The sequence below is a fragment of the Panthera pardus genome, unplaced genomic scaffold (assembly GCF_024362965.1).
Source record: "Panthera pardus isolate Hobbes unplaced genomic scaffold, ASM2436296v1 HiC_scaffold_17, whole genome shotgun sequence".
In the NCBI taxonomy this organism is placed as follows: Eukaryota; Metazoa; Chordata; class Mammalia; order Carnivora; family Felidae; genus Panthera; species Panthera pardus.
In genome coordinates this window covers 113,645,066-113,669,741 of record NW_026526732.1, presented here as the reverse complement: position 1 = coordinate 113,669,741, position 24,676 = coordinate 113,645,066, and the positions used below count along the sequence as shown (strand labels likewise).

The following is a 24,676-nucleotide window of genomic DNA, read 5'->3' as shown; positions in this document are numbered from 1 at the left end:
ACCTTCTCCATCTGCAGCTTCCCCCTTTTAAATGTTAACACCCCATTCTCCCTTCCCCCAGCCCCATGGCAGCCTCCATTCCACTTTCTATCAGTTTGACTGCTCTAGACAGGTACTTTGTATCAGTGGGGTAATGAAGTCATTGATCTTCTGTGAGTGGCTTATTTCACTCAGCACAATGTCATCAGGGTTCACTCATGTCGTGGCATGTGCTAGAATTTCATTCCATTTTAAGGCTGAGTAATATACCATTGTATGTTAATACCGCGTTGTGTTTATCAGTTCATTTGTCAGTAGGCATTTGACTGTTTTGGCCTTTTGACTGTTGTGAATAATGCTGCTGTTACATTAGTGTCCCACAATGTGAGCACAATTTCTTCTTTTATTATGGTAAAAGAAAGTGACATGTTCTATCGCCTCGTGGTCCCCATTGTGGATTCTTCCGTTTCCGTAGAATTGATCATGTTATGCATTGCCTTCTGTTTTTTATTGTGGTAGAAATATAAGATGTATCATGACCTTTTTTTAAGTCTGCAGTTCAGTCATGTTATTATTTACATTGCTGTGCAACAGATCTTTCCACTTGTTCATCTTGTAAAACTGAAACTCTATACCCATTGAACAACAAATCCATATCCCTAACCCCCCTCCCCCAACCTCCAACCTCCCCTTAGCCCTTGGCCATCGCCATTCTCCTTTCTGTTTTTATGGGTTTGACTACTTTGGATACCTCTTATACACGTATACATGGAATCATACAGTATTTGTTCTTTGTGATTGTCTTGTTTTACTTGGCCTAATGTTCTCCAGCTTAATCCATTTTGTAACATGTGGGCGTATGGTAGGTTTTCCTTTTTTAAGGCTGAATAATTTTCCACTGTGTGTATATACCACATTTTGTTTATCCATTCATCTGTGGATGGACACTTGGGCTGTTTCCACCTGTTGGCTATCAGAAATAATGCTGCAGTGAACACGGGTGTGCGTATGTATCTTAGAGATCCCGTTTTCAGTTTTGTTCTTTGGATGTATACTGAGAAGTGGGATTGCCGGATCATATGGTCATTCTGGTTTTAATTTCGGGGGCAAGAAGAGCGTTCCGGTTTCTCCACATCCTCACCAACTCTTTTATTTTTCATTTATTAAAAAAATGTTTTTCATGTTTATTCATTTTCGAGAGAGACAGAATGTGAGCGAGGCAGAGAGAGAGGGAGGCACAGAATCGGAAGCAGGCTCCCGGCTCCGAGCTGTCAGCCCAGAGCCCGACGCGGGGCTCAAACCCACGAACCGTGAGATCGTGACCTGGGCTGAAGTCAGATGCTCAGCCGACTGAGCCACCCAGGCGCCCCACCCTTGTTCTGTTTTTTCAGCGGTCATCCTGATGTGTGTGAGGTGATAGTGTGGTTTTGATTTGCAGGGAATTTTCTTAAAACAGTCTTAAAGAATGTATTAAAAGCGAATAATTGGACTGGCAGGATAGTTCTATTTAGGATAAACAGCCTGGGATACTGAAAGGCTCCCCGACGAGTTGTTTTATGTCCCGGTGACAGTTCCTTGCGGTCTGTCCTGCTTGGTCTTTTACGCTGCTGAGTCTCCACCGTAGGACTGAAGGTTGAGTTTGGCCTCAGTGGTGTGGCCTGGCCGACAGTCTGTGGCCTTCTCATCCTTTCTGAGTCCTGGGTGATTAGTAAGCATTTTCTCAACAGCAAATGACTCAGAATGAAACATAGCTCCAGATAGAAGTTATTTCGAAAACAAAACAAAAAAACAGCTGTGCTCACTCCTTTTTTTAACCATTCCTAATGACCGTTTCTTTGTTAATTAAAAAATATTACTGCTGATCTTAAGTCAACATTCATTCACTCGCTCACTCATTCAACAACATTAATGGAATGTACAGAACCATGCTGCCCGATAGAAATGTAATGCACGCCGTGTGGGTGATTTTGCATTTTCTGGTGGCCGTGTGAAAAGAAGCAAAACAGGTAAAATTAATTTTAACAACACATATTATTTAACCTGATATATTCAAAATGTGACTTCAGTGTGTAATGAATATAAAAATGGATGAGACGGTCAACTTTTTCATACTAAGTCTTGGTAATCTGCTGTGCGTTTAAAATTTACGGCACTTCTCAGTTTGGATGGGCCGCATTTCAAGCGCTCAAGGGCCACATGCACCCAGCAGCGCCCCTTCCTAGATGAGGCACACCTAGCAGACTCAGCCAAGGACAGGACTTCCCCAGAAGGTCAACCTCAGCTGTGCCTCGTGGGCAAGATGCATCACTAAGGAATAAAAACGGTGTTGTGTGCTCAGGGACTTGTGCCTAGAGAGTCACACAACCCAAAAGGGGCTCCTTGCAGCTGACAGGGATTTTCGGCCACCTCCAGACCTAGTTCCTCTGAACTAGTCCCCTGGGGAGGGGACTGAGGGAGGAGTGTTGCATGGGCCCCGGTCCATCAGACGTGAACTTTCTGCTGCCTGTGTTGAGAGCCGCTGGCGTAGCTGACGTTTAATTACAGGCTCTGCTCTCGCCAAGGCTCTGTGAGTTGGGATTTCCAGCCCCGCAGCTCCCTGCCCGCCTTCCATTCCCACAGGCAGCACTGCTCTCCTGTCCTCCCGGGGCCTGTCAGCCAGGTGCCCCTCCTCACTCCCTCCTCAGGAAGGCTGAGAGTGTCCTGTGGAGAGAAGGACAGGAAGGACAGCGTCGTGATTTTGTTTTTCTCTGTCCAGACCCCTCTCACCCCTGGAAGTGACATCATGAGCTCTAATTGTTAGTGGAAAGGTGACTCTCATCAGGTGCGCTGCTGTGGATCCATCCTGACCCCCCCCACCCCCACCCCCTCCGTGCCCGGCTCCTCAGGCGGTGACACAGGTGTTGAGTGTGGGTGGCGGGGCTCCTGCCGGTAGACAAGCCTGTGCGCCTCCCTAGGCTCCCTGCGTGGGGAGGGGTGGTGGTGAGGACATGTTTATAGACCGTCCGCCAGAAGCACGGCGAAGGGGAGGGCCTGCTTCTACTCATCCTCCCCCCGTCCTTTTGGCTGCCTCTTCTGGCCTCGCCGAAGGCCAGAAAAAGGATGGGAATTTGGCAAAGCTACGGGCTCTCATGGCACTTCCCTACCCCTCCGTGTCTTCTCCCTCCTAAGGACGCCAGGCTGGGCTCTTTCTACCCAGGTCAGTTAACACCCAGGGACTCGACATTCCTTTCCTACTGTTGATGTGGAACAGGCTGGGAACGCGTGTTTCTTTCCAGGGGATGAGTGATAGGGCAGAGAGCCAGGGTCAAATGAGGCCAAGGGACTGGAGCCAGAGGCTTGCCAAACTTGCATGGCAGCACCGGGTGTGCTGAAGGGCTGAGAAGAAGGGCTGCCTTGGGAGCTCCGTGGTGTCGAATCCCTCCACTGATAGGCGGAGCCAGATAGAGCAAGAGGGCTTTGGGGGAGACCGCTGAGTCGGGCCCTTGGGAACGATTAGTGCCGCCAGCCTAGTCGAAGGCTCTGCTTGTCACATCACCTAATCTGTCTTGATCGTATTGTAAACTTTATTAACCTAGATTTCTCCAGGGCTGTCGTCTCCCATTGAGACCTTAAGGGTGAGTACAGTACAATGAGACATTGGGAGAGAGACCACATTCATGTAACTTTTATGTCTATATTGTCGAAAGCGTTCTACTTTATTATTTGTTGTTGTTGTTGTTCTCATTCTGTGCCTAAATGCAGATGTTAAACTTGATCCTAGGTACGTATGTGTAGGCAAAAACCGTTACGTATAGGGTTTGACTCGGTCTACTGTTTCAGTTATCCACTGGAGGTCTTAGAATGTATCTCTGTGGATAAGAGGGGGTCACCGCGGCGGAACGTGATTGTTGTTACTGCTGTGGCCTATGACCATATGCCTTTTTGCCACCAAAAATAGTTGGCAGTTTGCAGGGTTTTACTGGATAGATTGAGTGGTAGTTGAAGTCCATTGGAGTGGTCAGCAGACCAGACGTGGAGCTCCCTGTAGTTATCACATGGGGGGTGATAAGGCACCGTGAGCTGCGGCCAGCAGGCTGTGGGCTCTGGGTTTGAATCCTGGCTCCACAACTCACAAGCCCTGTGTGAGTTAGTCAGCCTCTCTTAACCCGATTTATTTCTGTAAAATTGGAATTATGAACTTAGGTTTGTGGAGCTTATCCATATACAGATGATCTGTGTAAAAGTAGCCCATAGTTCCTGACACATACTAAATTATGAGGAAATACTAATTGTTCTTAATACTTCTCAAAGTGCTGAGTTTAACTGACAATTAACAATTGCCCTTGTTTATTTTTGCCAGTAGCAAGGCACTGCATTATTTGGTTAACGGTTGCTTGGCCTGTTTGAAAAGTTCTTGAATTATGTATACTTTTTCTTTGCAGCATTGCAGGTGTGCGTGCGTGCGTGTGTGTGTGTGTGTGTGTGTGCGCGCGCGCGTTTGCAAGGCCAGTAATTATCTCTTGCAGAGGGAGCCGCCCGAACAGAATCTTTCCCATAGCAACTGAAAAAATAAAAACTAAAAGCAAACACGAGGGTTACCTAACTGCTGTCACTGGCCTAGGCCAGTAGAGATGATGAAGCTTTTTGTGGCTTCTGGCTCTCTTCTGGTTGAAGGTGTTGGGTGAAGATACAGAGGTCCTACTGAGTAACTGAACAGGATGCTGTTGCTTGCTTTGAAGGCACTAAATTGGTCAGAAGGACAAGTAGGAGGGGAAATTGAGGTTTAATGAAGGGTCATTATTGATGTTTCCATGGTTTTAGCAGTTTAAAAACTGGGAGCTGAGGTGAAGTTGTTGGTTGTGGGGAAAACAGCCCACAGATGTTCAGACATATTTGAAGTTCAGTCTCCTGGTGTTCATTATGACCTGGAAGCTGGGACCCAGGGCCTCTGAGTCACACAGCCCAGGGGTCACTTCATAACTTGAACGGTGAAGGCTGGTGAGCCCGTGTTCACGATGGCACGAGATTTCAAAAGCTCCCACATTCTTTAGAAATCCCATTTATCGGAAGATTATTTTTCTTGGGAGGTGAAAGAACATTCCTATTTTGGATTACTAACCCTTCTTACAAAAAAGATATACGTTAATTTCCCCAAGGCTTTGGTGGAATGAGAAACATTAGCATTGAATGAACAGGTGTTCTCTCTTCCCAGCATCCATAAACTGATCTTTGTTTTCCTTCTTCTGGGATCCCTTACGTAAAGATTAACATAGAAGAGTTCATTTATTTAATTGTATGACAGAATTGACCTTTCCCCTGGAGATCTGGCCCTCTCCATTCTAGAACAAAGACAGATGAAACTATTAGCTTACCTTCCCATCCCCCAAATGTTAAGCCAAGTATTTTATTTCTTAAAATTATTTTCTCAGGGCACTGGAGTGGCTCAGTCAGTTGAACGTCCAACTCTTGATTTTGGCTCAGGTCATGATCCTGGGGTCATGGGATTGAGACCCACCCTATGCTCCATGCTGAGTGTGAAGGAGCCTGCTTCAGATTCTCTCTCTGTCCCCCTCGGCCCCTCTCCCCAGCTTGTGTTCTCTCTAAAAAAAATAAAAATAAAAATTATTGTTTTCTTCCAAAGACCCATGAGATAGGGTAAAGCCCAAGTCCTCATTATAATAATTTGGGGGTAGAAAGTACATGGAGAATTGAAATCTATGAATTCTCCTAAAACCCAACTTTGAAAAATTTTTTGTATTCAGCTCTTTAAATATAAGTGTAGGACAGAAGAGGGAGAGGGAAGATAGTATCTTTTATGAGTGCCTGTGGTTTAGGACGCTTGGAGTCTAGACCTCTGGCTTATGAACCAGCCTCTTAGAATTACTTGCCAGTCACTGGGCAATTTTTGTAATTTCTAGATGTTCTCCTTTCCTCATTTGCCAAATAGGGATATAAACAGAACTTGTTTTCTTTTGTTTTTTTTTGTTTTTTTTTTTGGTTTCTTGTTGTTGTTGTTGTTTTTTTTTTTTTAATGGTGGTGGTTCTATTAGATGAGGTGTGTATGTGACAGCTTGTCATGCATTGAACATTCTCCAGGTCTGTCTTACATGATAGAGGGGACAGGAGGCACACTCAAACAGTAGCCTGAGTAAATATTTTCTATCATTCACCCTCAGTTATCAGGAGTGGCTTGTAAACTAACAGCCTCCACTGTTTGACCTCCATCAGCTGTAATTGCCCCAGTCCTATGAGCTTCTGTTGTTAAGGCAAAAATGTTGGAAGCAAGATCCATATCCTTATTCTCCTTGCTTGGCCTCCCCCGTTCATGATATCCATGAGGCCATTTACCTAGTAGCCTAGATAGAAAAATTTGGAACACTGAAACAGAGGTGATTTCTTTTGGACTAAAGATCAGAACTTTTGTAGCATCTGTGCTCCAAGTTCCTCTTCTACCTATTTCTACCTGGAACTTAGGTAAAGAGAATCTACCTGTACCTTTCATCATGCTTGCCTTATTCTAATCTAGCAGGAGTGACTCTTTTCTAGGAGTGTTGTTTAAATTTGTTCTCCCTTGCCTTCTTTTCATTGAAGAGGGGGATGGACATTTCATTGTTCTCTCCACTGTTCTCAGAACAGTATTGGAGATGTGCCTCTTGAGGGGCATGTGTGGGTGGAGTGGCCACGGCATTTTCCTGCAAGTCTCATGCTGCAGCCTGTGCTCTCAGCAATTCTCGGTCTTGTCCCTGGTCTAGTCCTGAGCACATATTCTGTTCCCAGGACCCTTGGTGAATTCTGAACAGAAGTTATTAAGATCCAGCCATGAGAAAGGAGTGAATTGGTCTGATTCAGTATGTTAGACACCGTATAAAAACTCATTCCAGTGACGTACTAAGAAATGGTCGAGGCAAGACTGGAGGTGTAGTTTTGCCCCTAACTAGAATTGTAAAGGTGGTGTGATTTTTATGAACCTCCTGTCCCAATATGAAATTATTTCATAATACATGAGAACAGATTTTAGAGCGGATTTTCATGAAAACTTAACATTATGGTTCAGTTTTTAAGCCCAATACTTCTGATTGTAGTTTTGTTTTATTATGGATTACAATGTTTATAGTTCATATTACTTGAGGAATTTCACATGGCATTGAAGATTGGTTATGTGCATTTGCATGCTCAGCTCTCAAAGCACTCTGGAAGTTGCTTTCTGTGACAGTTATTAGTCTGCCTCACCCAGTGGGGGAGACTTTTCTCATAAAAGCAACGCAAGGGACTGAGGTAAAGAGGACTCAGTATCATGATTTTTAGCTGGTCTTTGGAGAGGAGTCTCTATATGAGTAAAAAAAAAATGAATTTAAGCATAGATACCGCTTTTAGAATCACTCCTTTTGGAAGCTTTAAAAATGGAAAGAGCAGATTAGTTTATTCAGGTATTCTCTGAGGACAGGAGAATTTTAATTGGCCTTCTAAAGACTGAGTTTCAATCTTAGCAAGTGCTCAAATGCTTCTTTAACATAATCCTCTGTTGACAGTTGATGGATTATTTTCAGATGGAATGTAGAAAAATTACCTAGGTGTCTATAGAAGCCAACAGAAGTGTAGTTAGAAGGTAGATGTGCTCAGTCAGAAAGCTTTATACGAAAAGCTGTTTCTCAGAAAGATGTATGAACCACAAACCAGCGTCTCCATGTTCTTGTCTTTTTTTTTTAATTTTTTAAAAACGTTTATTCATTTTTGAGAGGTAGAGCGTGAGTGCGGGGAGGGGCAGAGAGAGGGGGAGACACAGAACCCGAAGCAAGCTCCAGGCTCCGGGCTGTCAGCACAGAGCCCGACGCGGGGCTCGAACTCACAAACCGTGAGGTCATGACCTGAGCCAAGGCTGGACACTTGACCAACTGAGCCACCCAGGCGGCCTTCCTCGTTCTTGTCTTAAACGTATTTGTGGACTTGGAAGTGGCACGTAATGAACCACTCATGGAGCCGTGTAAGGCGTGAGTTTTGCATTGGTATTGAACCAAGTGAATAAAAGCTCTTTATAACCTTGTATACCTCTCCAACATAGGTGCTATCTTTTCAGTAAATCATTTTCATATTAGTCTATATATAACATCACGTGGGAGCTTTTCCCCTTTCTCCGTGTCTGATCTGAATTGCTAGCGTAGACATTTCTATCTCCTCACAGTGGTTTTCTAGGTTCTCTTTACACTCCAAACTGGCATGAGCCAAAGTTATTTATTTTATCCCTGTCAAGGGATAGCACTTTTTACTGTATCCCAGCCAGGGTATCCGGTGAGTAAATTTTTAAAGCCTTTGCAATTTTCTCTTTATGTATATAAGTATACCCTGTAAATAGACATTTGTATTGATGAATTAGCAAGGTTGTTTTTTTATAAGTCATTTATATATGACCCTCACCTGTCATTATTTTTCTCCATCTAATAGTTGGTTTCTTCAGAGGATATCATGGTGCTTGGTTTTCCATGAGCATATTTTGTATTGACTAGATCTAGGATAAGAAACGCTGTACATTTTTTTCCCTGAGAAGGTTAAAATTAGATATAGTAGTATGAGTATATTTTATTCTTCTTTGGTTCTCTTTCTCTTTGTAAATAGGCTTTAATTTTTAGGGCAGCTTTAGGTTCAAAGTCGGAGGGAGGTACAGAAAATTCTCAACCACTCCCTGCCCCACACGTGCTCAGCCTTCTCCATTACCAACATCCCCTACAGGAGGGGTACATTTGTCACAATTGATGAACCTACATTGACACGTCGTTATCACCCGAAGTCCATAGTTCATCCCAGGGTTCACTACTGGTGTAGTTCAAGTTCTAGGTTTAGGCACATGTGTGCTAGTATGTGTGCATTCCTCATTTACCGTCCTATGGAATATGTTCACTGCCCCATAAATTGCCTGTATCCCACCTGTTCGTTCCTCCCTACCCTCCCAAACATAAGCGACACTTGCCTTTTTTGGGTCTCCATAGTTTTGCCTTTTCCAGAATGCCGTAGAGTTGGAATCCTACGGTATTTGGTCTTTCACTTAATGATATGTATTTCAGTTTCCACCATGTCTTTTCAAGGCTTCTTAGTTCATGTCTGTTCAGCACTGGATAGTAGTCCCTTGTCTGGATAGATCTCCGTTTCTTTATCCATTCGTCTACCTTGAAGGCTCTCTTCCAGGTTTTGATAATTATGAATGGAGCTGCTCTATACATCTGTGTTTAGACTTCTGTGTGCACGTAACTCTTCTACCCCTTTGGGTAAATACCAAGGAACAGGATGGCTGTATGGTAAGAGAATGTATTGTTTTTATAAGCAACTGCCAAATTCTCTTCCAATGTGGCTACACCGTTTTGCCTTCCCACTGGCAGTGTTGAAGAGTTTCTATAGCTGTACATCTGTGCCAACGTTTGGTTTTGTGAGTGTTCCGGATTTGGACCCTTCTAATGGATGTGTAGTGGTGTCTTGTTGTTTGAACCTGCATTTCCCTGAAGACACAAGATGAGCCTCTTTTTGCGTGCTTCCTTGCTGTTTGTATCTATTTTTGATGAGGTGCCTGTTGAGGTTGTTGGCCCATATTTTAATTGTTTTTCTTACTGAGTTTTAAGAGGTCTCTGTGTATTTTGGATGTCCAAAGTCCTTTATCAGATAATTCCTTTGCAAATATTATCTCCCAGTCTGTGACTTTTCATTCTCTTGACAATATCTTTCACAGAGTCAAAATTTTTCATTTTAATCATGTCCGGTTTATCAATTACTTCCTTCACGGCTTGTGTCTTTGGTGTTGTATCCAAGAGGTCATTGCCAAACCAAGCTGGTGTAGATTTTCTCCCATGTTATTCTCTTGGCGTTGTATAAATTAGTGTTTTACGTGTAAATTTTTAACGTTTATTTATTTTTGAGAGAGAGAGACACACACAGCACAAACGAGTGAGGAACAGAGAGAGAGGGACACACAGAATCTGAAAGAGGCTCCAGGCTCTAAGCTGCCAACACAGAGCCCGACGCGGGGCTGAAACTCACGTACCGTGAGATCATGACCTGAGCCGAACTCAGACGCTTAACTGACTGAATCACCCTGGTGCCTCAGTGTGTTTTACATGGAGATCTATGATCCATTTTGAGATAATTTTTGCAAAGAGTACACAGTGTGTGTCTAAATTCTTTGTGTGGTTTTTTTTTTTTTTTTTTTTTTTTTTTTTTTTTTTTGCATGTGAATGTTCAGTTGTTCAGTGACATTTACTGAAAAGACTGTCATTCCTCCATTGTATTGTTTTCTTCTTGGTCAGAGATTAGTTGATTATATGGGTCCATTTCTGGGCTCTGTTCACTTCTACAGATCTGTTTTTTTCTATTCTTTGGTCAGTTCCACACGGTCTTGATGACTGTAGCTTTCCAGTCTATCTTGAAGTTGGATAGTGTTAGTCCTTCAACTATGTTATTCTCCTTTAGTGTTGTTGCTTTTCTTGGTTATTTCATTTTATGCCTTCAGTGGATTTCATAAAAGCTGACTTTGGAATTTCACAGTATAGGAAAGTGTGTTGTTGTTTTGAGAGTCTGGATATAGAGGATAATCATAAATAGGGTGTGTCCTAGAAATTTTGGAAGGTTGGAAAGAATGACTTGTTGGCCATCCTTTCACTAAACAGTGTCTCTGAAACTGTGAATCAAAGAGAGATCAGCCACTGACCAGAAAGCTTTGTTACAGCAGGAAAGTTTTAGTTCTTAAATTTCATGTGTGTGTGACAGATACTGTTTCCGTTCCTTTTCAGCATGTCATTTTTCTAATAGAGTTTCAGCGCCTCTCACACACTCCAGGAAACACAGACACTTGCTGACCACTGCTAGGTGACTCCAGTTTGTCTTCCCAGAAGGGAAACTCCGCTTTGTGAATGTGTACGCACAGCGAGGCATGGGTTGGGGACTGAGGGGTGTTGCTGTATTTAGAACATGTGACTCAGATTCCCATGTGGCATTTATTAGCTATATGCACTTTGTCAAATCACGTCACCCTTCTGAATCACACTCTTCAAAAGGCTAAAAGTTAGTGTGTGTGTCAATCTGAAGTAGGATACCACATAGGTAAATATCACGTAGGTGTCACGTCGGGTCAGAAACTGCTGTTCCTTCAACTACTTTTTGTGGCCATTTGGGATTTTGCACCGGATGAACATGGGATACTTGGAATTTAAGAAATGTTTCCTTCATTATCATCTGTTTAGGTGGCCAGTTATTTTCCTATTAAGATCAAAAAATGCTTGAGCCACAAAACAATGATAATTTAATGGTAGATTCGGGGTGCAAATGAACTGTTGAAAAGTTACCAAATAAAAAAGACTATACATAAATCTTTTTGAAGTTTATGTCCAGTCTTTAATTTGATGTGTTACTCAGTTATGAAGAAGAGAGAGAACTTGAAATCTGATTTTTATCAGATAACTTAAACGTTTTTATTTTTTGTCTTCTCTAATCTTGCAGAAATCTCTAGGAGGATATACAGTTCAGTGTTCTCAGATACTGCTCACCATCTGTTTTCAGAGTGAAAAATGAGCATCATATGATACCTTTATTATGCTCTGCTCGGTCCAAACTCAGAGGAAAGAGGTCACTATTCCTTGCAGCCAGCTTGATACTAACATTCATATTCCATACTCTACTTTCTTGGTATAATTTTGTGGTAACCATTCACCCTTTACTGGCCCCCTTACATACTTACTGCAACAGATATTCTTGGCTCAAGGAAATAGGGAACTCATTCATCAGGAATGTTTGGGTTTTACAGAAACAAAAAGTGGTTCTGATTTCCTTAGTGTTTTTTTTTTTTTCTTTCAAATATCATCCAATGTGGAAGGGAGAGAAAGCAGTAAGAGAATCTTGGAAAATGATGTGAATCCTAGCAAGCTCACAGATTGAGATACAAATTGGGAGGAATAAAGAGATAAAGATTGCACAGATCATCTATAAGTAGATGCTTTCATATACATTACATTTTATCAGAAGCATTAGCTACAGTGACCCATGACTAATCTCATTGGACAGAGAAGGAAAGTCACCTGGCCCAAAACATTGCTAGTAAGCTGGGGGGGGGGGGGGAGGGGGGAAGAATGAATATATATGTGTGTGTGTGTGTGTGTGTGTGTGTGTGTGTGTGTATATATATATATGTGTATATATATATATATTTATTTAAGTCTGTTGTGTGTGTTGTATGTTGTATGTGGCTCACAAACATGTCTTGTGTTCAGTCATATGGGTTGTAGTAAAATCAATACTACAATTATGTTGCCTTGCAAAACCAGCAGTGATTTCTTGCCCCATAGGAACGTATCTTAGGATCAGGTTTTTTCCACTGCCATCTGTGCCCCATGCTCAAAATGGCAGTGACTTTCTGGTAGAGACCTGCTCAGGAGGAAGAGCATTTTCTCATCTTCTGGAATGTTCTGCCAAAGTAATTATGTTCAAAGATGACTCTGTGGCAATGACTATTATTAAATGCTTAATGTGTGCCACACATGTATCTCTGTGTTGGCTTTTTGGCTCTGCACAGTGCTCCTGGGGTAGGCACCCTTGTTTTTCTCTTTGCATGTGAAATGGCTGAGCACAACAGGATTCATTACTTGCCTAGGCTCCAAACCCTTGTGTGGGTTCAAGCACAAGTCCAGTGCCTCCAATGGCCACTCTACAAGGCCACCTCTTCTCCTGATGAGGTAGCATCTTTCTCTCTGAGAACCTTGACTTGGTCTCAGTTGACTTAGGAAATCGTTCTGTGTATTCCCAAGCCATCATTTTTTTTTTTTTTCTTATTAGTTATAAGGAGTGAGTCCTTAGGACAGTGGTTGTAAATTGAAACTGAACACACAGTTAGAGGGTGGGAGGGGATTGAGTCATTTGGAAAGGTTACAAATGACTCTGGGCACACTTCCTGGGAATGAAAGTTCTAGCTGGGCATGGGACCCTGGCTGTTTGGAGAGAGCAGGAGAGTTTGTGTCTTTCCACGTAGGTGTCCCTGCGTCCTCTTGGTCTGCAGCCTGAACCACTCTATGATGGAAAAACAAATCTCGGGAAAGATCAAAGAGTACAACTAAAGGAAATACCGTGTAGGTTTCAAAGGACTAGAGTTTCGCAGCTATAATTTATAGCGTCCACTGCCCTTGTGATAATTTATATGGGATTGTTTATCTTTTTTGTGTTTGAGAATGTTTTTCTTTTATATTTAAAAATACCCTGTCTTTAGAATCCTTTCAAGTGTAGAGATTGGAGGGTGGAGGTTCTTTTCACCCATTCCCCTTCACTAAAGGCAAAAAGGCTTTTTTGCTTTTAGTCTTTTGTATAATTTAAATGGTTCTTGGTTCACTGGCGCGTATTGAACAGATGTTTATTGAACACCTACTATAAGCCAGACCCTCTGTAAGACTCTGGAGATAAAAGGTACGTGAGATGCTGAATCATCTGTCCTCAGGGCATTTGGGGGCTGTTGGGAGCAACTGTCATGTAGTTAGTTATGCCTGATGCAGTTCAAGAAGTGCTATGTGAGCGGAAGGAAAAGTTCTGTAAGGGCACAAAGGAGGGAGCGAGTAATCCCTCCTGTGTTTATCTGCAGACGTTTGAGCTAAGTCTAGAATAATAGAGGTGAGAGGGAAAGTGGAGATGTGTGTGTGTAGGAGACTAGGCTGCTCAAAAGCACTGTGAGGACTGGAATAATTATTGTCCCCTCCCCCCTGCAGACCTGGACAGTGTGACCAACTTGGTTGACCCGTGAAAGAAATGCCACCAGCACTTTGGGCTCAAAGATCTCCCCAGGCAGTCGTCACTTCTTCATTTATTATTGGGTAAAATTGGGCTGCTGCTTCCCTCCCTCCCTCTCTCCCTCCCTCTGTCTGTCTCTTTTTCTTTTCTTTTACTTTTTCCTTTTCTCAGTGGTTTGACAGATGTGCAGTAGATGTGAGGTGTTGTCCACATCAGGCTTTAATTAAAGTGAGGGAGTCAGGAAGGAACCAAGAGGCATGGCGTGTGGCACACAGTGGAACATAACGTTATCTGCTCTTTCTATGTCCTGGTGCCATTTGTTTTCCTCAGGGAACTGTGTTTTTTGGGATGTCCTTGGAATATGTCTGACTACTGAAGTGCCCATTCACTGCTTCCTTTGGCTGGCTGTGAGCCATGCCAGGGGGCATGCTGCGGGGAGACTTCCTCTGTTGAGTTTCTGAAATTTGCAGATCTGGCGATTGGGGTTGGGGCGGCAAAACTCTCTTGTTTAAATAACATACGACTCCTAGGAAGCTCATAAAACCATCCGACACGATGTTAAATACTTTGTGCCTGTAAGAAACTTTGCAGACGGCGAAGTGCGAAGGATGTTTTACATTGACTTACTGTGTCCTTAATTACATTATATACGGTTCAGACTTCTCCTTGGTCATCAGGGAAACAGATGATTTTCCTGTTGTAAATCACAAATACCACAGATGACAGGATTATAATAGACAGGTCTCCACTGATAGTTTATGTACATTCTCCAAGAGGACACACAAAAATTGTGTCCACCGCAGTTATTCAGAAAAATATATTCTCAAATAAAATTTCCTTCGGGGCGTGTGGGTAGCTCAGTCGGTTAAGCATCTGACATCGGCTCAGGTCATGATCTTGAGGTCTCTGAGTTTGAGCCCCGCGTCTGGCTCTGTGCTGACAGCTGGCAGCCTGGAGCCCGCTTCGGATCCTGTGTCCCCTTTGCTCTCTGCCCCTCCCCAGCTTGTGCTCTGTCTCTCTGTCTTTCAAAAATAAGTAAATGTAAAAAAAAAAAAAAAAAAATTGGAAAAAATTTCCCTGACACTAGTTGGTATAGTTGAGCAACTTAATTCCGACTGGTTACTTTGCTTGGTAAGGTAACCGGGTGTCCCAAACAGGGTTGTGTAAGTTAAGAGAGCACAGTGCCAACACTTTGTATGAATACGACGTCACAATGAAATACATGTGTATGCACACAGGTACAATTGAATATACTGTTCACAATGTCCTGATTCAGGGAAACTGGAAGATGAGTAGGAGGTATTGTGATCAACTTGGTATTTATTCCAGAAAAAGTCCCTGGAGGAGAAAACACATTCTTGGCATGAAGTAAAAAAAAAAAAAAAAAAAAAAAAAAAAAAGCCTCTTTTTGGTATATAATCATTTTGTGATTTAAATTGTTAAAATTCAGTAAGTCTAATAAACAAGGTAGTTTCGGGTGTCGAGTTGAGTTTTGTGAGTAAAAAGAAGTGCGTGAATGGTCTACCTGTCTGCAAAGCAAACTGCTGAATTGTGGACGTGGTTTCTGTGAATCTCCTTTACTTTTTCTCCTGGTCGTCTTTGAGCCCTATCCCTGTGTCCTTTCCGCTTAGCCTAACCTCCCATCGATCAAAGGAAAGAAGGCTTCAGGAGTTGTAATGTAATTATATTTAGGATGAGAGTTCTGTTTAGTGTAACATCATTGGCTGGTTTGGTAATTTCTAGAATTCTGCCCAGACTTGAAAATACTTTCAATGCCCCTTGCTGAATGCTGCTGTTCTCTGCGTGTTTTCCTTCTGGGATTGAACTGGACAGGATTTTGGTGTTTTAATACATTCCAGTGGGTATAAGTATATTGGCTACTAAAGGTTTCCTTGACTGACCTGGTTACAGTAGGAATGATCCAGTCCCCCTGCTCCTTAATTTTTCTCCTTTTTAAAACTGGAGATTAAGAGCTTGCTGTTAACTCCATTAACCTGGTGGGGGATTCTATCCACAATGGGTTACAAAAGCAACTTTGGGGTTAGATCTGGGGGGAGTGGCTAGGGTGGTAACAAAACTAGATCCATGGTTTTGTTTTTTTGTTTTTTTGTTTTGTTTTCTTAACACACGGACAGTTTCATAAATGAGGTTACCAAATTGGCGTTCTATATTCTATTTGCTTAAGAGGCAACATGTAGCATCCCCCTCCCCCAGATTGTTCAAATAAAGTCTCCTTGTCTGCGGACACATGCCTTTCCCCAGTCCATTTCTCCTGCCCCCAGTACCTTGTGTATAGTGAGCATTCAATAGTCAGTGAATGGATCTCTTTGTCATTGTGTCCCTAGTGTGTCGAACGGGAGTCTGTCCTGGAACGATAGCTGGTGGATGGTCTGTGCCGGGGAGGCCTGGGCTCGACTTCAGAAGCGATTGCCCCATCCCGACAGGGCAGGACATGTTCTCCTTGGGCTGGGAAGTCACCCCTCCATCCCGGTTAAAGACCGCACCTCCCTTTTGCTTTCTCCTTCCCGGGAGCTGTTGAGTCCAAGTATGACTGCCAAGGCAGATCCCAAAGAGCCGAGGAGCCTGAGCATGTCAGACCTTCCTGTAGCCACACACGCTTCAAACCCCAGGGAAACGAGTGAGGATTGGGGGGAGGAGGCGCGCCAGCCAGGTGAGCAACCACATCAGTCTGAAGGCTGAAGCAACAGGAAGGGATCCTTGGCAGCTCTGTTTGTTTGGCAAGGTTGGGAGGTGACCTGAGCTCACACCACATTACCTCACGGCCAAGAACTTCTTACCACGCGCTATAAATGTTAGGGTGACTCTCGGGCCGAGGACAGATGAGCACATCAAAGCCCGCTGATCTGTTTCCAGGTGTGGTTGCAGAGGATTGTCTCTCTTTCAGGAAAGGGTTAAATCCTACCTTTTTTTTTTTTAGCCCTCAGGTGAGCTGCTTTTGTTCAAAGCCAACTAGGAGCTTTAACACAGAGTCTTTGGGTTTCGGTAGCTATGGGAGGGGGGGTATGTGCGTGTCTGTATCCACAACAAGTGGACAAGGCTGTATTTCCTTTTTATAAATATTCGTCTCGTGGGGCGCCTGGGTGGCTCAGTCGGTTGAGCGTCCGACTTTGGCTCAGGTCACGATCTCGCGGTCCGTGGGTTCGAGCCCCGCGTCGGGCTCTAGGCTGATGGCTCAGAGCCTGGAGCCTGCTTCCGATTCTGTGTCTCGCTCTCTCTCTGCCCCTCCCCTGTTCATGCTCTGTCTCTCTCTGTCTCAAAAATAAATAAACGTTAAAAAAAAAATTAAAAAAAAAATATTCGTCTCGTGTTTTCTTATTTTTTTCCCTGTCATTGAGGCATATGTTTTGAAGCTACTTTCCAGGTGAATTAAATTAGACTATTCTTAAAAAATTTTTTGATTTATTTTTTAGTAATGAAGTCACTGGTTGAAGTCTTTTGCAAAGTTTGGTGCTATGATAGGATTTCCTAGGGTTCCGTTGTGCTTCTGAGTTAGTTTTCAACTTCTACCCCTTGCTTTCCTTTTCATTTATGTTAAATGTTATTGCTTTGTGGAGATAGCAAGATATCATTTAGAAACTCCTTCTGAAGGGCTACTCCTGAAAATCAAATGGCATATGATCCCAGGAGGGAGTTGAATCCTTGAAGCAATTCTCAGGCAGGGTTACTGGACCTCTACGCTACTCACATGTTGAATTGGATACTTCTGTGTTGTACAGGGCTTTCCTCTGTATTATAGAATTTACTAGTACTCCTGGCTTCTACCCACGAATTCTCAGGAATACCCCCTTACCCCCAGTGTATAACCGTAAAAGTCTAATGGACAAAATTGCCCCAGGTGGGAACCGTTCCTCTAGATGTATATGTAACTAAGGGAAAACAAGGTAAAGAAAATGGTGAAGACAGAGAACACAGAGCTATTATTTTTGCTTCTTGAAAGTATCACCTGTGTAGTTTCACAGAAAGTAAATTCTTAGCGAGTGGGGTCCACCAGTAGAACTCCCACTCCCCCGCCAATTGTCTACCCATTATTGACAGGAATGTAGTTTCGATTAATACAGCTGCACCTTAGAATAGGTATTGATTTTGATGCTTTTGGTAACAACTGAAGAACTCTCAGATGTTTATATAACATGCAGAACTTTCTTTGAAGTTCCCCGATATGTTAATCGAGAGAGAGTTGAGTGGAAAGACGGTAGAACAAGATTCAAATGAGGCTCACATAAGACTTTAATAACTGCATACATGAATGGAATGAAGAACCACACCCAGTGTGCACTGTAGTTCAGCAGTTTTATGAATGGGAGGTCAGATATGTGGTTTCAGACAGGTTGCACTGAATTCACAATACTAAAAAATGTGTAGAATATTGCATTCTTCCGACACGGGAGTGTAATTCATTTTCTCTGTTCTGACTCCTGCCACATTTCCTCCTAGCTTTGTAGTGCATTGTTTGAGTCGTCAGACAAGTCAAATCATGTCTTTACTGTGATTTAACAAAAATGTCCTGTTGTCTTTATTTCAAATTTTCTTTTATTCTCTGTTCTCTCCTCATGTGAACATCCACGTTGGCCAGGCACGTTTTTGCTTTTCCTTTTTCCGTTTCCGAGTTTCCATCTCTCCTGCCTGCCCTTGTTTTCTTCCTCTTCTCTGACCATAGAAACGGTCAGGTGGCCTTGCTGGCATCATCTTACCTTTTGTGAACCCCGTTACCCCGAGATTTCCATTTATTATGCCTTGGGCACTCTCTCTCTCCAATGCTAGATCTCTCTGAGGGATAGTTAATGATCTTTGCAGCAAATGAAGGTGAACTGTAGCCACATTATTGTTATAATACAGCCAACTGTACGGAACAGATTGGGCCGAGCTCTGAACAGCTGTGGCTGGCAGAGTGAGTCTTGACTCCTCTCAGAAGAGTTCCAGGGCTGCCAAATCATCAGACTTGAAGGGGAAAGAGGGACAAGAAAGGTTATGGGGATAGTGGTTCCTGCAGGTGCATTTTGCCTTTGTGATCTGCCTTTTTGAAATTCTCACTGGTTTGTGGATCTGGCAAAATGTGATCTAATCGCACCCGGGGGCGGCTGTCGTTGCTGGTAGATTGGCCGGCTTTTAGTGGCTGTGATGGTATTTTACTGCTCGTTTTCAGGTACTGCACGTGTGGTGAAACAGACACTTCTGTTGTTAAAACTGTGCCTCTTTTCTGTCCATGGGACCTATTTGTAGTTTTCAGGAGAGTTTTGATTTGCAAAATGGACCGAGCCCTAATATACACTAATAAAGGTAATAAAGGCTCCTTTGGGACTTTTGGACTTGGGCTGCATCGTGCGGCCTCCTGGTGGATGTAATAAATGGGACTCAGCGTGAGGTAGGACAGACTTCATAAGCTCGTGGCCCTCAGAAGCCCATTCAGCCTCCAGATATGTTGTGTTTGTCCATACAAGGGTGTGTGTGTGTCTTAATGTTTATTAGAGAGTGAGAGAGCGCGAGCAAGTGTGGGAGGGGCAGAGAGAGGGAGACACAGAATCCCAAGTGGGCTCCAGGCTTGCAGCTGGCAGCACAAAAGCCTAACACGAGGCTCAAACACACGAACTGCGAGATCGTGACCTGAGCCAAAGTCTGATGCTTAGCTGACTGAGGCACCCAGGTACCCCAACGTGTGTGTGTGTGTGTGTGTGTGTGTGTGTGTGTGTGTGTGTGTGTGTTAAAAGAACTAGCTGCCAACATTTATACACATATCTATAAGTTGGGTGAATTTTTCCAAAGCAGCTGAAAGATCTGGTTTCCCCGGAGCCGTAGTCTCCTATGGTAAATATGTGGAAGCTGAGTGACCATCTCTTAGATACCTGTCCTGAGTGGGCAAGATGGAAAGTGCGCTGGAGTCCTCACCTCGTACCCCCATAGTCCCTTCTCGCTTGGCCTGTGCAGGAGTTTCCGAGAGACCTGACAGAAGCTGTGGTTTGGGGAGGAACTAGGTTTGACTCTTAACTTCACCACCAGCTTTAATTTGGGCAAGTTACTTACTCTTCTCCTTCGTTGGCTCATGTGTCAAATGGGAACACGGGTCTTGACCTCTCACGGTTTCTGGGAAGGGCCCTAAGGGCGCGAAGTGAGGCAGCCTGCCTGAGTCCCGTACAATAAGCCGTGTGCCTCCCTAGTATGATTGCTATCCATAGTTGTTCCAGTCATTTTCGGTGGCCGCGTATCACAAGAGCGTGCCCAGTTCTTCCGCATCCTGTTGGTCATGTTACAAAATGGGCTACACGCTTCTACTCAGGACAGCGTGGGAGCTTGTATCTGGGCTTTCCCATATCTCTGTTTTTGTCTTGCAATACAAGAACCGACAGTATCTCTAACAGAATAACACCACAGGAACTGCTCTTACGGGTGGCATCGTCAGAAGAGAGGAACCTCTTTTAGTTTATGTTAGGTAAACACTTGGTTATGGGTTTCCGTTCGTTTTGTTTTTTGTTTTTTGTTTTGTTTTTTTTTTTTTTTTTGCTCGGGTCATGACTTTGTAATTTGGGGTCTAAACTCTTGGAGTTTCTGTCTCCTCACCTCTACCCCATCTCTATCCCAGTCACATTCTAACTCTGGTTGGTGATGACGCTGCGGACTGAAGATGCACAGAATTTTCATGGAGGGAAAGGTACAGAAATGAGAGCACTACATCAATTAATATACTTTCTCAAAAGGGAGAGTCAAAGTCAGTCTGGGTTCCGCTTGACGTGTGCCGAAAGCAGTCTTTTATCAACACGCGGTGCTCGGGTTCTTGACAGACCTCAAAGGAGTTTTTTGTACGTTATTATAGTCCATTTGTATCTTTTCTAATGCCTGACCTTTAACACCTGTCAGAGGGTCCCAGCACACATTTGGCTACCACCCCAAGTGGGGGCGGGGCTTCCTGGTTATTATACGTGTGGTTCAGAAACAGTGTTTTCCGCTCCTTTCTCTACTTCCTGCAAAGATAGGTTTCCTTTAGATGTGGATATTTCCCTTCGATGCACACACTTGTTTGAAAATGGTAAAGGATAACAATGCCGTCATTCCTGTACTTCGCGAAGGTGTCTGGAAAACTCTGTGTTCCAGTGTCAAGCTTCCTAGAGGAAGGCAAGGTGGTTAGAAGATGTCAAGGCAGTCCTGGGACCAGGAGTAGAAAACAGACGTAAAAGGTGAAAAACGATTTGTGATCAGCTCAGTTTCTACAGCCCCGAAATCAAACCACATGGCACATGAAACAGATTATATTTTCTTCCTGGTTAAAAAATTGTTCTTAACGTTTGTTTATTTTTGAGAGAGAGGGACAGACCGTCAGTGGGGGAGAGGCAGAGAGGGAGACACAGAACCCGAAGCAGGTTCCAGAATCTGAGCTGTCGGCATAGGGCCTGACACGGCGCTTGAACTCATGAACCATGAAATCATGACCTGAGCCGAAGTCGGATGCTCAACTGACTGAGCCACCCAGGCTTCCCAAAACAGATTATGTTTTCAAGTGTCGTCTTAAACCCACTCAGGGTTGAGTTAAAAGCCCTCATGAGGGTGGAAGGTCCCCTAACAGAAGAAATGAGAGGGCAAAACTTTATTTTTAGAGCCCTGCTTTACAAAAACAAAAACGTTATGAGTGGAAGTGTAAGTCTACCTCGGGTCCTTGAACTTGGCCCCCAACTCAGATCGGGTTCGTGTTCTTGTTGCCACCTCCATCTGACACTGTTGAGGGAGAAGGTAAAGAGTGGGAAGAGTTTGGCTGAAATTAGGAGGATGAAGAAAATGATAATTTCTGCCCTTCATAAACTTTTTTGTCCACCTCACCAAAAGGATTGTGGCAAGTTGCAAATGGAAGGAAATATTCACGCCAATTCTTACGAATTGTCAGTGTTAGTCGTACAGAAAAAAAATGACAATTTTATATAGCTCATCCAAATAAAATTATTACATTTTTGCCAGCACTTCTCCAGGTACTCTGACTTGGGGGTACGGATGGTTTGCAAAGCCGGATGTGATCTTTCATCCCATTGGTGATTTTCTTTTCTTTTGCATATACTTTGCTAGAATATACAAGTATTTTCTGCTTGGATCCTTCCCTGTTAGCATGTTTTTCCCCTAAAATTATAGTCGCTGCTTTAAATCTCATAGTAGAAAGCCTGAAACGAGTGCCCAGCAGGAGGTGATGGGAGGTGGTCCAGTGTTGTCAGATCACACATCCGGGGACCTGCATGGCAGACCGGCCTTGACTGGGGGGCGGGTACGGAGATCCAGAATTGGGTTTTTACCTTCGCAGACTTAACACGTTAATGTCAGAGATGAATGTGAAAAGATGCAAAGCTACCTACATGGACGTGACATGGCACAACCCGTTCTTCGGGTTGATTGAGCCTCTTTCAGAATTGTGAGGTTTGCTCAGGTAGGCACCCCACCCCCCCTCCTCGATTTGGGTGGGTCAGAATGATTCAAGGAATCCTCTTACGGTTTGGGCCAGACCAGTTGCCTTAGTCAAGGAAAATGAAAAGCTCTAACGCGTCACGGATGTAGTACAATCAGGGGTCCCCTGATGGTAGCGGTAGGGGTGTCGGTGGTGAGTGTGCGTATGTGCGCGTGTGAGTGTGATTCACGGTGGGAGGTTTGTGCAGGGGGAGACAGATGCTGCCTTGGCTTCTTTCCTGGTTTTCAAAGCACGCTTTTTGTAGTTTTGTAAGGTCGGGTGCCTTTCTGGTCTGTCCGTGAGGGCACCGAGAGCCTCTGGGCACATGCGCCCGCCTCTTTAACTTGTTATTCCTTGTGTGATATCAAGTGGAAGTGCGAGGCACCACAAGCTGCTCTGAGCAGAGCCCACTTCCCTTCACCCCCCCGAGAACACGGTGCAGTTACACCGACATCAATCAAGGAAAACCCACAGGCTGAAGTCACACCGTTGAAGCAGGTGCGTGAGTGAGCTTTCGCCAACAGGCGCGCGTGATTGAGGTGTACCTCGGTGTCTTGCCCACAGATGTCAGTTACGATGACTGGGTGGGGCCATGCCCACTCCTCACAGAACTGAGATCAGCCTGTGCTATTTGCGGAACAGAACGAGTGGCTCATTGCGGCTACTTTACTGAAAGCAAGGGGAAGAATGCAAGGGCTGGTGTGTGTGTGTGTGCGCGCGCGTGTGTATACACACGCATCAATATATATCAAACGTAGACATACCCATAGATGCATAGTCACACATATCTGCAGACATACATACATGCCAGTTTAAGGTGAAATTCCAGTGGGTCATGAACGAAAGAGTATGATCGACGTAAGTCTCTGATGGTAAGGTGAAGGTGCTAGTAAAAAACAAACATAAAACACAGACCTCATTCTCATTGGACCCTTTGGATATATATTGAGCCTTGGGAAATTTCTCCAAGCGTTTTGAATGATCTCAAACAAAGAAATGGAAACATTTCACAGTAGGACTTTGATCTATAAGGCACCTCTGAAATAGTTAACTAGCTCCTCTAACTTGTGCAAGTTACTGGTTATGAGTATCTGTGCCAAGCTGAGGTTTCAAAATATTATGTGTATTTTTAAAATTTAAATATGAGAGCAATCTCCCTTTAAGCAGTATAAACTAGAAGACCCACTCTTTATCAAATATGGCTAAGGTTGGGAATAATTAGAAGTCCACTTTTACTATAGGTATGGGGTGGGGGGATACATCCTATGGAGGAGGGAATTTTATACACTATTGAGAGACTATTGTGCGATATATAAAATCAAAAGCCACGAAATGTGCTTAATCATAGTCCTGGCAATATAGTTTCTAGGTGAATTTATCTTAAGACTGTTACTGAACGTATATAAAAAGGTTTACTCTAAGAATTCCTTAACACGGTCTTATTTTTTTTTTAATGTAATTATGTATTTATTTTGAGAGAGCGAGCAGGGGAGGGGCAGAGAGAGGGAGGGAGGAAGAGAGAAACCCAAGCAGGCTCCTGATGCAGGAACCATGAGATCGTGACCTGAACTGAAGAGTTGGACACTTAGCCAACTGAGCCACCCAGGTGCCCTGGTCACCATCTTATTTTTGATGTAAATTTTGTAATTGTCTGAATAGTGTTAAGGTGGTCATAAAAATGATAGTAGAAACGCACAATAAAATACTGAACGAATCATTAAAACAATATTGTAGGGTTTTCTATGGTCTTCTTAAGAAATACCTTGTGGCGTGCATACCTGAATGTGTAGGTTTAGAAATAGTTTGGGAGATTACATATAAACCTTAAAGTTACTGTCTCTAGGTGACTCAAAGGTACTAAAATACTTTTGCCTATCCGTTCTTAATAATATTCTAGTATTTATATGTATTACCTGCATATTGAATACAGCGAAGGGTTATCATGGAAATCTCATTTTAAGAGTCACGTGTATCCAGAGAAACTGGCGAAGACCGGGAAGAAAAAGAGCTTTTTGTTTTCTCCCCCTAGATGGCTGTTGAGCAGAGGACGTCCAGGACTGTTGGTTGATGGCTTCAGCCATATATGTGTACCCGGCGTCAGACAAGGCTCTGTCATGGTGCTGTGTGCTTCCCGCGTGGCAAGTGGCTGAATCAGTTCTACTTCATACACCGATCCGTGTGGCTTTACCACCAGAGGTAATGATACTAGTCTGAAAATTCTAATAGGGACGTGAAGACCCCAAGGTTCAGCAGTGACCTTTTGCTTCACATTCTTACGTATGTGTTCTGTCTGCTCTCCGCTGTCTCACATGGTTATGCTTCTCCCGCCGCGTGGGAAGTTGGTCAAGCAAGCAGGAAAACCCAACCCCATTCATGAAAACTTGAAAGGCCTCTAAAAAGCATATCGGCAAGTGCTTTGAAACCCCTGACCTCTCCTTATTCCATAGAGTTTGGCCTTTGAGACCAAGTTTAATGTTCAGCAGGTGGTAGGACAGGAATTGAAGCAGGAGAGAGGAGTGTGGTGAATTCGGTGTCCATCCA

At 43.6% G+C, this 24,676-nt stretch overlaps 1 long non-coding RNA gene across 1 annotated transcript in view; it reads left to right on the top strand.

Annotated features, from left to right (window-relative positions):
- The window catches only part of LOC128777703 (uncharacterized), a 213,705-nt gene that overhangs the window by 15,099 nt on the left and 173,930 nt on the right, over positions 1-24,676 (top strand). Inside the window, exon 2 of the long non-coding RNA XR_008423028.1 lies at positions 24,165-24,331. This is a non-coding gene — a long non-coding RNA (uncharacterized LOC128777703). The remainder of the gene's footprint in view (positions 1-24,164; positions 24,332-24,676) is intronic.